Source organism: Muntiacus reevesi, chromosome 3 (genome assembly GCF_963930625.1).
Source record: "Muntiacus reevesi chromosome 3, mMunRee1.1, whole genome shotgun sequence".
Classification (NCBI taxonomy): Eukaryota; Metazoa; Chordata; class Mammalia; order Artiodactyla; family Cervidae; genus Muntiacus; species Muntiacus reevesi.
In genome coordinates, this window is record NC_089251.1 from 128,415,963 (window position 1) to 128,429,587 (window position 13,625).

General features: G+C 37.9%; 1 pseudogene; it reads right to left on the minus strand.

Annotated features, from left to right (window-relative positions):
- Window positions 1-4,868: 4,868 nt before the first annotated feature.
- LOC136164113 (large ribosomal subunit protein uL1-like) lies at window positions 4,869-5,568 on the minus strand (annotated as a pseudogene).
- Window positions 5,569-13,625: the final 8,057 nt, after the last annotated feature.

Consider the following 13,625-nt stretch of genomic DNA (forward strand, 5'->3'; position numbering starts at 1 on the left):
TTTAAATTATTTAAGCTTTAAATAAACTCTAAACTCATTGTCTTTATGAGGTATCATTAATAGTTTAGAAGAATACCACCATATCGCAAAATCAAGTCCATTAGCAGAAGTAGATTTATTTAGTACTCCAAGCCCCTCACTTGCATGGGCTCCACACACCGCATGATATTCAATGGCCATATGTTTTTATAAAATAGACCAAAAAAACTATTTCCTCAATCAGCTTAGACTGTCATCTCATTCCATCAAACTTCCCCTCTTTCACATTTTGCTTTTTTTTTTGTTAGGTTGTGCAAGAGTGGCCACAAGCATGCCTTCTTACTGGATATGCAGGGACCCAGACAAAATTTTTTTTCTGTTGGGCCTCTATTTATATAAACAGTTTTTTAAAAATATATTAGAAAAGTCAAGGGCCTATGTGAGATATATTTAGGACAGTTATAACAAGCTCTGGTGAGAGCCAATATATAGATCTACCTCCATAGCTGAAGTTTAAGGGTTGAGTGTGGACTGTCAGCAGCTCAGAGTGCCAAACTCTTCAGACATGAGTGAAAGTCACCTCAAATCAGTCTGTTAGCACTATTTTGGTGGCCCAGTTTCACAAATTTTCATGAAGGAAATGCTGCACTTATTAATGTGTGTAATGCACCCACAAAGACACCCTAAATCTGAGGCTCATAGATCATTAGGGCATCTGATCAACCCCATACATGAGGTAGAAGGTCAGAGAGCATCCCAATAACTGAAAGGAGGGCCAAGGTCCATACAGATGACCCATATGACCTATGGATACCATCCATTTGACACTGCCAGTCCCAGCCAGTCTTAAGAGAAATTGGGCAATTTGGAGGAAGGAACTCGAAAGTGCAGGGTCCCCTGGGGGGTAGCAACGAGTGTGGCAGCCTGGCTCACTAGAGTCAAAAGGTAATACTAGTCATGGCATTTTTAATGTGTAGTTCAAAGGATGTTGACTTACAAGATGTATGTAGTTAGGGTTTGTTGAAATATATTTATTTGGTTTGCCATTACTTCCATGTGTAATCAAATTATTCCAGTCATCCCAATGCAGAAACAGCTTTCAGGAATATTCCTAATATCTGCTGTGTTAACTTACCCAGAACACGATGCAAAGGTGTAGGGCCAGAGGTCGTGTCATGATATGACACTTGCACCAGAAAAATGTGGACAGTGTGCAGTGGCAAGAAGCAAGGTTCAAAATCAGGGGGCCAGAACTTAGTCTGTGAAAAAGTTTTTTCAATCATAATAGCTCATGTATGAAAGGAATATTGATAGAGAATTTTTCCTAAATGTAATGATCTTAATAATTCACATAAAATAGCTAGTTAAAAAAAAGTGTGAGGTCAAAGGAGCTTCCAAACCATTAATACTAAAATTGCTAAAAAAGAGACTGAGTTATCTTTTTATTTTCTATAGAGAAAATATTACATACATTATCACAAAACAAGATGACCAGAGTATGCAACTAAAAATGTAACAAAAAGTGCTATAACAGTATGCTAGCATGTCTACTAATAGACCTATAATGTTGCTGAATTCTGTGACTTCTCTGGGCTTATCTGGTGGCTCACCAGATAAGAACCTGCCTACCACTGCAGGAGACACAAGATATGAGAGCTTGATACCTGGGTAAGGAAGATCCCCTGGAGAAGGAAACAGCAACCTGCTCCAGTTTTCTTGCTTGGAAAATTCCAAGGACAGAGGAACCCATGGGGTCACAAAGAGTCAGACACGACTAATCACACATGCACACACCGTGACTTTTATGGCAGTCAACTTTAAAATTTGTAACTCACTGTGATTTCATTTCCCACTCTAAATAAATATTTGCCTCCATATCTAAATTGTGTTAACTTTTGAAAGAAGGTCTTAAAAACTGTATAACCTTCCAGACTCACAAAACCTAGATCTATCCCTGTTTATAGGGTTACATCTTACCGATTTCAAAATAGCTGACTTGTCAATTGAAATTCGTCTTTGGCTATAAAAAAGGACATGGATTTATGAGTTCCTCTGAGTAAGAGCCATAGTATTTACTCCCCAAAAGGAGTCATTCACACTCAGACTTGAACAAATACATATATTTTTATTGAATGAGACTTTCACCAGATGTAAATCTGCATTACAAATATCCCTTAACCTCTTCACTCGGACTGTTTAGAGATTGATTCCTATCATGCTTGTTGAAGTGCCTGTTCCAGAAAATTTATTTAATTCCTAAGCAAGGTTTACATCAATTTCATCTTTGTTTTCTGACTGGTTCATACTTTCATGAAACTCTCTTGGGAGGAGTTCCTAAAGTCTTGAGGACTGTTTCAGCCAGCTGTGCTGCGCTGGGCTGAGGGCCAAAGTGTGTAAATACGAGGAAGGTTACCAGGTCAGCAGATCCTGGTTGGGTCCTCTGCCTGGGCTTGGTCTGCATCCTCTGTGGTGCAGTTCCACTCTTCATGGCTGGGGAAAGTGACTTCTACAGCCACATATGCTATATATGACCCAAGGCACACCACAGTGGAATTGGAGCACTTCAGTTCAGGGTAGTCACTGTCAAAGCAGCAGATAGGAGAGAAGAGAGGGATACCAGTGGAAGATATTAAAAAACTGGAACAATTTAAAGCTAATCTTATATAACCTGACTTTAAAGCAATTTCCATGGGATGAGGCAGGAGCAGCACAAAATACATGTTGGTACAGTCACTATGAAAAGAATGAGTTATGATCAGTAACTTACTCTAGATTCAGCTTTCACAAGTAAACATGCTCTTATTCCCTGAATTTGTGTTGGCCAGGGCAATTAAGGTGAAATTTGCTAACCAAAGCAAAATCAAAATCTCAGTGGGTACATGCATGCTCAGTCATGTCCGACTCTAGCAACCCGTGTGACCTAACAAAATAAAACTTTAATTCTAACCTGTACAAAATCCAGTATGAATGCTTGTGTGACGGTCCTCCAGATGGTGATTCAGGAACCCAGGTTGTTGTCATCGCATGACTCTGCCTTCTTGTTGCCTTGGTATCACATACGTAGCAGATAGGAGGGTTCAGAAAATGAGGATCAGCAAGACTTTCTGTATACACCAAGACTAGAGGCAGAATTTACCACTTCTCCCCACATTGCACTGGCCAGAACCCAATCAAGTAGATTCACTTGGAGGAGAGACAGGGAAATCTCACTTAAGTGAGCATACAGAAAGGAAAGGAGAGAATTCCCTGATGGTCCAGTGGTTAGGACTCCACGCTTCCTCTTCAAGAGGCATGAGACTAAGATTCCACATGCCTCATTATGTGGCCAAAAATCAAAAAATTTTTTTAAAAAAATAAAAAGGAAATGAAAGGAAATAGATTTGGTGCCACTGGTAGTGTCAACATAAACCAGTTAAACCTTGAGTTTCAATGTCAGTTTTCCATACACCAAAAAACAAATTTGCATCCAGAGAAAACTGTAAACATTTCCATTTGTTGCTGGCAATCATTTATTTGTTTTATGTTTTAAATTAATATAGAAATGCTAGAATCTGATTTGCATGATTCTTGTGTTTAAATAAATTGAACATCTTTTTTCTCTTATATGTTTCTTGACTGATGTTTGCTACACAGATTGAAGCTGACAATTATTTAAGATTCAGAAATGTTGTCACTTTGGTCAATCTACTATGTCTTCCTGGCCTTCTGGTTAGATTATTGATATCCTCTGTCCCCTGTCATGCTTTAATTCAGTCCAATCTTCTTCTGACAAGAGTTTTACAAGGCACTTGCAGTTAATTTGATAAACTAAACTGAGGAGTTAAGTTGGTTAATAATACTTTCAAATATTATCATGTCCCTGTTATGATTTGCATTTTAACAGTAATTTTTCAATGCTTTCATCAAAACTTTTTTTTTTTTTTAATTTTGAGGTCAGCCTCCTAAGATGTTGATGGTAGGTAAATGGGTAAAATTTTCCTGTCATTTGAAGTTAAGACTTCTTACATGGCTAATCCTATAGCTCTTCTTGGATACTCAAAATGCACATGAGAATATTATAGGTCCAGGGAAGTCTTACAATAAAGACATCAGTTTCCTTTGTTTATTCCAGTTTGCTAAGAATTTTTTATCTCAAGAATTTTCCTTAATTGTTTTTTGGTTTGGGGCTCTAACTGTTTCTTTTTTGTCTTTGCATAACTCATACTCAAATCATAAAATATTTCTAGTGGTGGAAATATAAAGCCTAACAGGGCAATAGTTGAGACAGAGGATTTGCAGGTGGCTTCACAAGACAGTCTCACTCTGTTGGTGGGGCTGTTGGCTATCACTGGCTTCAGCTCTGTCTCACCCTTTCATGGCCTGTCTCACACATATTTCTGGAGCTCCTAACTCTCTGTTTTATCCTTCAAAATCAGCATATCCCCAATGACAGATTTTAAAAAAATAAATATGAATTTCAACAATCAGTCCTCTCGTGGGAATTCCAAGCTCTCTCCTATTTAAATTAAAGAAAATTCAGTCAACCTCAGTGTTTTCTTTAGTCTGTTCCACATCAAAAAAAATTTTAATCAAATTTCAAATTTTTCTCACTTTGGGCTTTGCACTTAAAGAGAAAAGAAGAACTTTGCCCTCTTAGAGGGAAGGATTTTAGAAAAAAATAAACCAAATAAATCCAATAAGCCTCATGCCAGCAGTCCCCTACTTGTCCACCATTTACCCTCTGGAGAAAAAAAAATAAACTTTCCATTTGACTCTCCCTTGCTGACAGTCTCTTCTAACTGTATCACAAATTGAACTTTAAAATAAATAAATGAATCAAACCAGCTGCTATAGGATGGGAAACCCAAAAATGTGTGAGTAGGACATTGATGAGAATGAAAACCTCAGCATCAACTGACCCAAAAACATCCAAGTTTTTCTCTTTTTTTGATAGTGGAGTATGATTTATTAAGCTGTGCCTTAGTACAGGTGCTCTTAAGGCACAAGGCCCTGACATTCTGCCAATTTTTCTTGAATAAGGACACCAGGAAGTTGAGAGCTAAGACGCTACGGTACACAACCTCATCATCTGTCGTCATCAGGTGGCCACCAGTCACTGCCAGACACGGCACCTTCTTCATCTGGAACCTGATGGTGGACTTCACTTCATCAACTTTGGCCACCATGTTCTCATTGTGGGTCAGCAAGGAAGGGAACTTGCCAGACTTGCTCAGGCCTGGGCCCAGGATTCATGGGATCTGCTTGATCAGAGACTCTGAAGCCAAAAAGGCATCATACTTCTTGGCCAGCTTCTTGACCAGTTCCTTATTCTTCTTGAGTTTCCTCAGTACCTCAGTACCCATGTGGGGGATAGCCACAGCCTTGACTTCTTCACAATGCTGCTGGCCCCACAGGACACACATGGAAAATTTGTGGCGGGGAGTAGACTGAAGCCTGATGGTGCCCAAGAAGTGTTTGTCCTTCTGAGGGTCATAGGCCTTCAGGCTGACCTGAAGCGCCCCCATCTCCAAACACTGCAGACACTTGTGCTGGTTCCAGGACTTCCCCCATCGCTTCATAGCATGTGTCGCAGGAGACTTTGCTGCTCATGGTTCCTCGTGCTGTGATAACTGGAAAAGCCGAAAACATCCAAGTTTTTGATGTGGCCCTCATCTTTTCCCTCTGGGGAAAAAGGGACTTTTTTAAGCAACAGTGAGAGTGATGGTCATATCAAAATGAAAACTTAAAAAAAAAATGAAAACTTAAAGTTTCATGTAGATGATTCCCTAAAACCTGACAGTGAAAAGAAATGTAGGATAATCTTGATCAGTTGTCTATTTCCATCCACTACTAAGAATCCACAAAAATCAAACCATCAGAAGAGCAAAAGACGGCACCCACCTGGTTGCCTGAGTTATTAAAATGACCAGAAAGGTCACCTATGTGCTAATGAGAAGTGGTTTCTCACCTGTAGTTGTTAATACTTTCCATTGATCAGAATCCCTTCCTCATCCCAACTCCAGAAGTTCGGCTTTTGCTATTTTGTATATTGAAATTTTGTGTATTTTGTCTAAAGAAAGAATTGTGATGCTTAGAAACATTTGGAAAACATTATTGTGTGAGAACACATTTGATAAACTGAGAAATAGTGTGACTTATTTTACAGCATTATATTGAGTATAATTTGCACAAAGGACATGGACACACCTCGTTCATTCAGTGATGATTTTAATATGTGTAAACACTCATGCATATATCAATTAGATAAAGAGAATTAGCATTTCCTTCATCCAGAAAGTTCCTTCAGTCCACTTTGCACTCAACCCGCCCCCTTTCACACACACAGAGACACTCTGATAACCACTGATTGGATTTCCATCACCACTGATCACTTTCACCTCTTCTAGAGCTTTATATGAATGGAATCACCTAGCATATACTCTTTTGTGCCCAGATTCTTCCTCACAACATATCATCTATGAGATTCACCCATGTTGTTAGATGTAACTGAAGTTATTTTTTTTCATTGTTGCATAGGCTTCCATTATAAACAGGTCACAATTTGTTTGTCTATTCACATGTTGACAATCCACAGAGCTGTTTCCAGTTTGGAGCTACTATGAATATACCTGCTATCAGTATTCTTATTCAAGTCCCTTTGTGGTCGTCTGTTTTCTTTTCTCCTGGATAAATGCTTTGAGTAGAATAGATAGGTTAGAGTGTAAGTGCCTGTCTAACTTTACAATACATTGTCAACCAATTTACCCTTTTATATTCCCATTAGCTAAGTATGAAACTTTCAGTCGTTCACTAACATTTAGTGCTGTCAGTTTTAAATTTTAACAATTTTAATGGGCTCAAAATATCTTGTGGTTTTAATTTGCATTTCTTTGATGTTAAACATCTTTTCATGTACATGATTGCCATCCTAATTTATTTTTGAGTATTTGTTCAAGTTTTTGCTCACTTTTTTAAAAAAATGATGATTTGTCTTTGTTCCATTAGTTTTATATATTTCAAATAAGAGTCCTTTTTTTTTTTTTCATTTATTTTTATTAGTTGGAGGATAATTACTTTACAATATTGTAGTGGTTTTTGCCATACATTGACATGAATCAGCCATGGATTTACATGTGTTCCCCATCCCGATCCCCCCTCCCGCCTCCCTCTCCATCCCATCCCTCTGGGTCTTCCCAGTGCACCAGCCCTGAGCACTTGTCTCATGCATCCAACCTGGGCTGGTGATCTGTTTCTGTTTCAATGCTATTCTGAGTCCTTTCTTAGATATATTGTGACTATTTTCTCCCTGTCTGTGGCTTTTCAGTTTTTTGTGTCTTTGAAGAGCAGAAAGTTTTTAATTTTTATGAAGTCTCATTTAAAAAATCTTTGTCTATATGAGATCTTAAAGACATTTTCTTCTTTCTTCAAGAAATTTTATAAATTTAGCTTGCATATATAGGGCTGTCATGAAAAGTGTATATTTTCATCTATTAGTTTCTTATTTGATCTTAAATAGGATGTTTGAGGTTGAGAAATACCACTTAGACAATTTGACTTAAGTCTTAGAGTCTTGCAATCAGATATCAATAATGTCTAAGTCGACATTTTGCCTATCCATTTAGCAAGTTATGTAAGAATTTGAAGTAGGACACTTCTGACAGTGGAAGGAGCCACCAGCCGCAATAATACTAAAAACAAGAGGCATTCACCAAGGTTCTTTCTGACAAACTCAGACACATAGTCACTCTAGATCCAGGTCTCCTGACTCCAGGTTAATTAATAGCTACTCAGTCAACAAAATCTCCTTCTGTAGCATGCCTATGTTTATTGCAACTATTAAAACACTCTTGGGGTGTCAAAAAGAGTTGAAGACAGAATTTATCAGTCTTCTCTCTCAGATTAGGGACAAAGGGCATCAGACATGGTTTAAAAATAAAGATTTGTAACTTTTGCTTTCTTCAAGGCTGACTTTTGAGACTGAACAAAGAATGATCAACCCTGGTGTTCTATAACTCCTTTGGGAAGCTCTTCTAAAAAGATAGATTGTTACCACGCCAGTTTGCATCACCATTTGGTTTAATTATTATTCGTAATTGGGAAATAATTAGATAAAACGATGATGTAAACCCCAGTGGAAAATAGACATCTCTTAAGAACTCTAATGTTTTCTGTCACTTAAAAGGAAGGGGATATGACTTAGTGGAAGAAAAAACTAATTAGAAAAGCAGACACATCTTCTCCCTCTCCTCATATTTCAGGCATGCTGGCAAGTGCTCAAAAATGATCAGAGAGTGGCCTATTTCTCAAGGACCCCAGGAGAGCATGATAATTTAAATCATCATCTCAGAAAAGTGCCTTGAGCACTTGTCTTTGCCTTTTTATGATCTTTGGTCAGGAGAGAGAGTTTGGCTCTCCCAACTGGCATGGCCATGCAAAATATTGGCTGGAGGAAAACTGGTGTCACACCCACACCAAAGTGAATCCAGCCAAGTTAGGATTCCTGCCTAGAGAAACACCTTTGTGCAAAAAAAGGAGTCAGAAATGTTTAAAATCATGCTACCCCCAATCCCATCCCCCAGCAAAATGAAAACAAGACTTTATCTAGGAGCACAAATCGACTTTTGACAACACAAGGAGATGAGAGGAAAGTGATTAGGTGTTCAGATGTGGGCCTAGAAACTTCAAAACCCCATGTAAATCTCTCTAAAACCCTCTGTCTGGAGTTAGATAATTTTATTTTAAAACTTGAAGTAACAATAAAAACAAAAAAAAATCACTTTTAACTTCTCAAGAAAAAAAATTAACAAAACAGACAGCTTCACAAAAATGACATTTCAATGAAAGTTTTATTTAAATATTCCCATTTGAAAAGGGCTTCCCTGGTAACTCAGCTGGTAAAAAATCTGTCTGCAATGCAGGAGACCCCAGTTCTATTCCTGGGTCGGGAAGATCTGCTGGAGAAGGGATAGGCTACCCACTCCAGTATTCTCAGGCTTCCCTGGTGGCTCAGCTGGTAAAAAATCCACCTGCAATGTGGGAGACCTAGGTTCAATCCAACAGACAATTTTATAAAAATGACATGTCAATGAAAGTTTTATTTAAATATCCTCATTTGAAAAATGTAAATGCTTATTAATAAATCATAATGTGGTCATAGGAAGATGAAAAAACAGGAAGGCTTGAAACTAAAGAACTAAGATTGCAAATATATCTACATGCTTTTGATGCATTCCCCCAGCTGGTCCTTTCAGCCTTTCATTCCATGACAATTAGACAAAAATGTTAACCTGGCTCCCCAAGTTTCAGTTCTTGTCCATAAACCAGAAAATCTGTTCATGATCTTAGACCCGCATCACTATAGTAGAAAGCTCTAAGGTAAACTAATCTAGGCGCAGATATTAATCCCCAAGTTTTGAGTTCTAGGATCTTTGAGTACAACCTCATCCTGAAAAGATGCCTTTTCCTTTTCACTTCCCCCCTCGTCCCTTCAGTTATGTAAACAGTAGCTCCCGGACTTGTTCCAAGGTTAACAGAAACTCTTGGCTCAATGTGCACAGTGTGCTTGGAACTGCACTTTCCAAGTTGTTCAAAAATATTTGCAAAATAAAGAGCCCCTGTTCTTGGAGATATGACGTGCAATGACTGTTGTGGATAAGACGAGGTGTTGCAGGCAACAGTTTCTCTATAATTCCAGTTGAATTGGGGGATTAGACAGATGGTGAGGAAGAAGAAGAGAACTCTTGGCAGAGGCACACATCCAACATGCACAAGAGAGTAAGAGAGTAGTGTGATGAACACTTGGGAATAGGAATGCAAAGAGAACCTGGGGGTCCAGATATGGGATGTCTGATATGTCACAAGGTGCTTGAGCTTTCACTAAATGAAAGCTCCTTGGAAAATCAGAGGACTCTCAGGTCACAAGGAGCACAGGTCCTGTCCTACAAAAGTCCCTTAGTAGAGCCTCCATTACATTTGTTCTTTGAAGAAAAGATTAATGGGAGTCTGTTGGGGCAGAAGGGAACAAAGGTCATGTCAATATTGGAAGCTTTATGTGAATGGTAAAGAGTCAGATCAAAAGCATTGGACCAGATTTTCCAAATGTATTCAGGCTTATAGATCAGACAAGGGGTCATTTTTAACAAGGTGAATAAATGTAAATCTTTGCCTCTACTTGAAGAGGATCTAATTGAGCTCTATAGTGGTCACTGTTTTGATCAATGTGACTTTCAAATCCACAGCCCATTTCTCTTCCTCATTTCTAGTTTGCTAAAAAAATGACTTTCTGAAAAGAAAATGCTCTGATTGGTAGCATTTGCCAATTTCCATTGTGTAAATAACCCTACCAAGGCTGACTTCAATCTTCCAAATGGAAAGTCACTGAAAGGAGAGTTGAAAAGAGATGCCCAAAATCTCATTTCAACTCTCCTTTCTGGGCTTCCCCAGTGGCACAGTGGTAAAGAATCCTCCTACTGCAGGAGATACAGATGTGGGTTTGATCCATAGGTCAGGAAGATCCCCTGGAGGAGGAAGTGGCAAACCACTCCAGTGCATTTTCCTGGAAATTCCCATGGACAAAGGACCCTGGTGCTATAGTCCCTGGGGTTGCAAAGAATCAGACACGACTTACTAACTGAGCACCCAGAGCACATACACATTAATAGCACAAAATCGATTCTCGAAAAATCTACTCTAAGAGCCAGATCTAGCACACCATTACAACAGCTCCTAATTGTCCATCTTTGAAATGCATTTGTTTTATGTCCTATCTTCTTAGGTTCAGAATCCAGGAGCATCCCAATTTGTCTGTGTCCCTGTGAGATTTCCTGTGTTTCTCTTGCCCCTCCCAGGAAACATCTGGAAAAAAGAAGGGCACATTGACCTATTTACTCTCTCATGTCACACCTTTACTGGTCACCAAAAGGATAGGAATAAAAGAATGAATCCATTTAAATCCACCTCCTTCTTCTAAAGTAACAGGTTAAGTCTTGCCTAGCTAAGGATGGGTTAGCATTATTAGTTTCAAAAAACATACAACATGCAATGTGAAAAATTCACTCAAAATGTCTTTTTCAAGATTTTAGAAATTATTTTATTCATAAAAATTCTGTTTGCAGTTTTGTGTGTTTATACTATTCAGTATAGAATACTTGGAAACAAATAGGGCAAATTTGTTTTTTCTTTTTTTCCTCTTCAGTAATTTTTTTTTTGTGATTAGTGTCATGGATTCTTTCAAAATCAAAAGAAAAAATATTTTTAGAGTGTTGTTTCTTTGTTGAAACACAGTTTAATGTTTATTATCATAATTCTGATTGCTATTGAATCACCTCATATGATGTACTTTTTACTTCATGAGCTATTATTTGGCTTACACTCATGACTTGTGCATTAATATGATTCAAGGTTATACAATAACAATCAGAAATTATGATAATAAACACTGAACCACATTTCAACAAAATACGATAAACTCTTGTGAGGTTTTTTAATCTTTTCATTAACAAAGCATCTTATGCTTCACTGACACTTTAATTACCAAGAAATTACCCAAGAAAATACATAATTATTTCTAGTAATTGACAGTGACTCTATATATAACACTTCTTTATGTTAAAATAATTGCAAAAATGTGACCTTTTTCCTGCAGACATGTGGCTTAATTGATTGCATTCTGTTTTTCAAATTTAAAAAAATGTAATAAAAACACCATCACTAAAGCACACAAGTGATTCCATTTCAACAGAGGACTGTTATAGTGATCTCAGCAACAATATTTGATAATACTAGTGTTAATGAAATTACCTTGATAAACTTAGGGTAATTATTTCAATTTCTCAATTTACCCAACATACTTTTACATTTTCTTTCCCAGAAAGGCTTTACCAGTCATTCCAAAACCCCATGCATATTGTAAAGAAGAACATTCCCTAAGTGGCTAGTCAAAAGATCAAAATCCTTTGCTTATATATGAACATTCGTTTTAAGAAAAAGAAAAGCTCCTCTCAAAAACTAAAGCCACTCTTGGGATAAAAATCATTTTGATCCCTTCAAGCTTAAAATTTTCAATGCTTTATGATTCTATAAAATCTCTTCCTAAGTTAGACACATTCCTTAAACGAAAAACCAACAGGTCAAAAGTGCCTACATCTCTGCTTCCTGTTTTTGTTTTTTTTTTGTTTGTTTGTTTGGTTGGTTGGTTTTTTTTTTTAACCTGACAGTTTGGTCTAGTGAGAACTCTAACTCAAAAGCCAGCTATCATACAACTCCTTCCATAAGCCTCTGTTTTATTTATTTATTTATTTGCACTGCCTCTTTCTTTCTCCTAGTCAGGATAAAACACCTAACAGATAAGCTTTTGTCATCACATGCATGTGTACATGGTCACTCAGTTGTGTCTGACTCTTTGTAACTCCAGGGGCTAACAAATCAGGCTCCTCTGTCCATAGGATTTTCCAGGCGAGAATACTGGAGTGGGTTGCCATTTCCTCCTCCAAGGGGTCCTCCTGACCCAGGGATCCAACCAGCATCTTCTGTATCTCCTGCACTGGCAGGATTCTTTATGGCTGAGCCACCTGGGAATTCCTTTGTCATCATACTGTTCCTTTTGAGACTGACCAACATGAAGAATTTTTCCTTAACCAACAATATACAACCCTAACCCACACAGTAGCATAGTATCAAAGTGGTTTAACTTGAACCAAAATCACTACAGATTTTTACATAGTATAGAAGGACTGAACTTAAAAAACAATTAACAACAACAACAAACTTGGGAATTGCAGGACATAGACATCCTCTTGCATGTTTCTATTTTCTTTGTAAAATCACCTTCAGGGTGATTCTCCTACTGAAATTTTAGAACACACACAAGTCTAAAACCACAGTAATAAAAGACTAACATTTCTACTATGTGATCTCTAGGCGGATTAGCATGGGAGGCTATTTTGGGAACTATGGATGTCTAAAGGTTTGGTGAAGCCACTTGAAGGGAAAGTGGGAAGGAGCAGAGGAAAGGTAAGCAATTCCTCATCTGTTATCCAACCAAAGCTTCTCTGAGTTTATCTGTTGTACACATTGGGTTTTCTGACAGGTTGTAATTTGAAGAAAGTTCTCATTCTCTCTCAGTTTATGGATGAGAAAGTGGCAATTCTGTGATAACTGGTTTACCTTGAGTCAAACACCCGCCCAATGGCAGTGCCAGGTCTAGAGTATCCCAGTGTAGCACAAATGACTCTCAGCCCAGTGCTCCTTTTTCTAGAAGATGTCTCTATCCTGAGGTAGAAAAGTGCTCCAGTGTTACAGTTGACCCAACAGTCCCACTACTGGCCATATACCCTGAGAAAACCATAATTGAAAGAGATGCACATACCTCAATGTTCATTGCAGCACTTTTTACAACAGATATGGAAGCAACTAGTCCATCAACAGATGAATGGATACAGAAATTGTGGCACATATATACAGTAGAATATTACTCAACTGTTAAAAAAATAATGCATTTGAGTCAGTCCTAAAGGGGTGGATGAACCTACAGCCTATTATACACAGTGAAATAAGTCAGAAAGAGAAAGACAAATATTGTATATTAATACATGAGTACGGAATTTAGAGAGATGGTACTGATTAGCCTATTTCAGTAGGTAGGGGAAGGAGAAGGTGGGATGAATTGT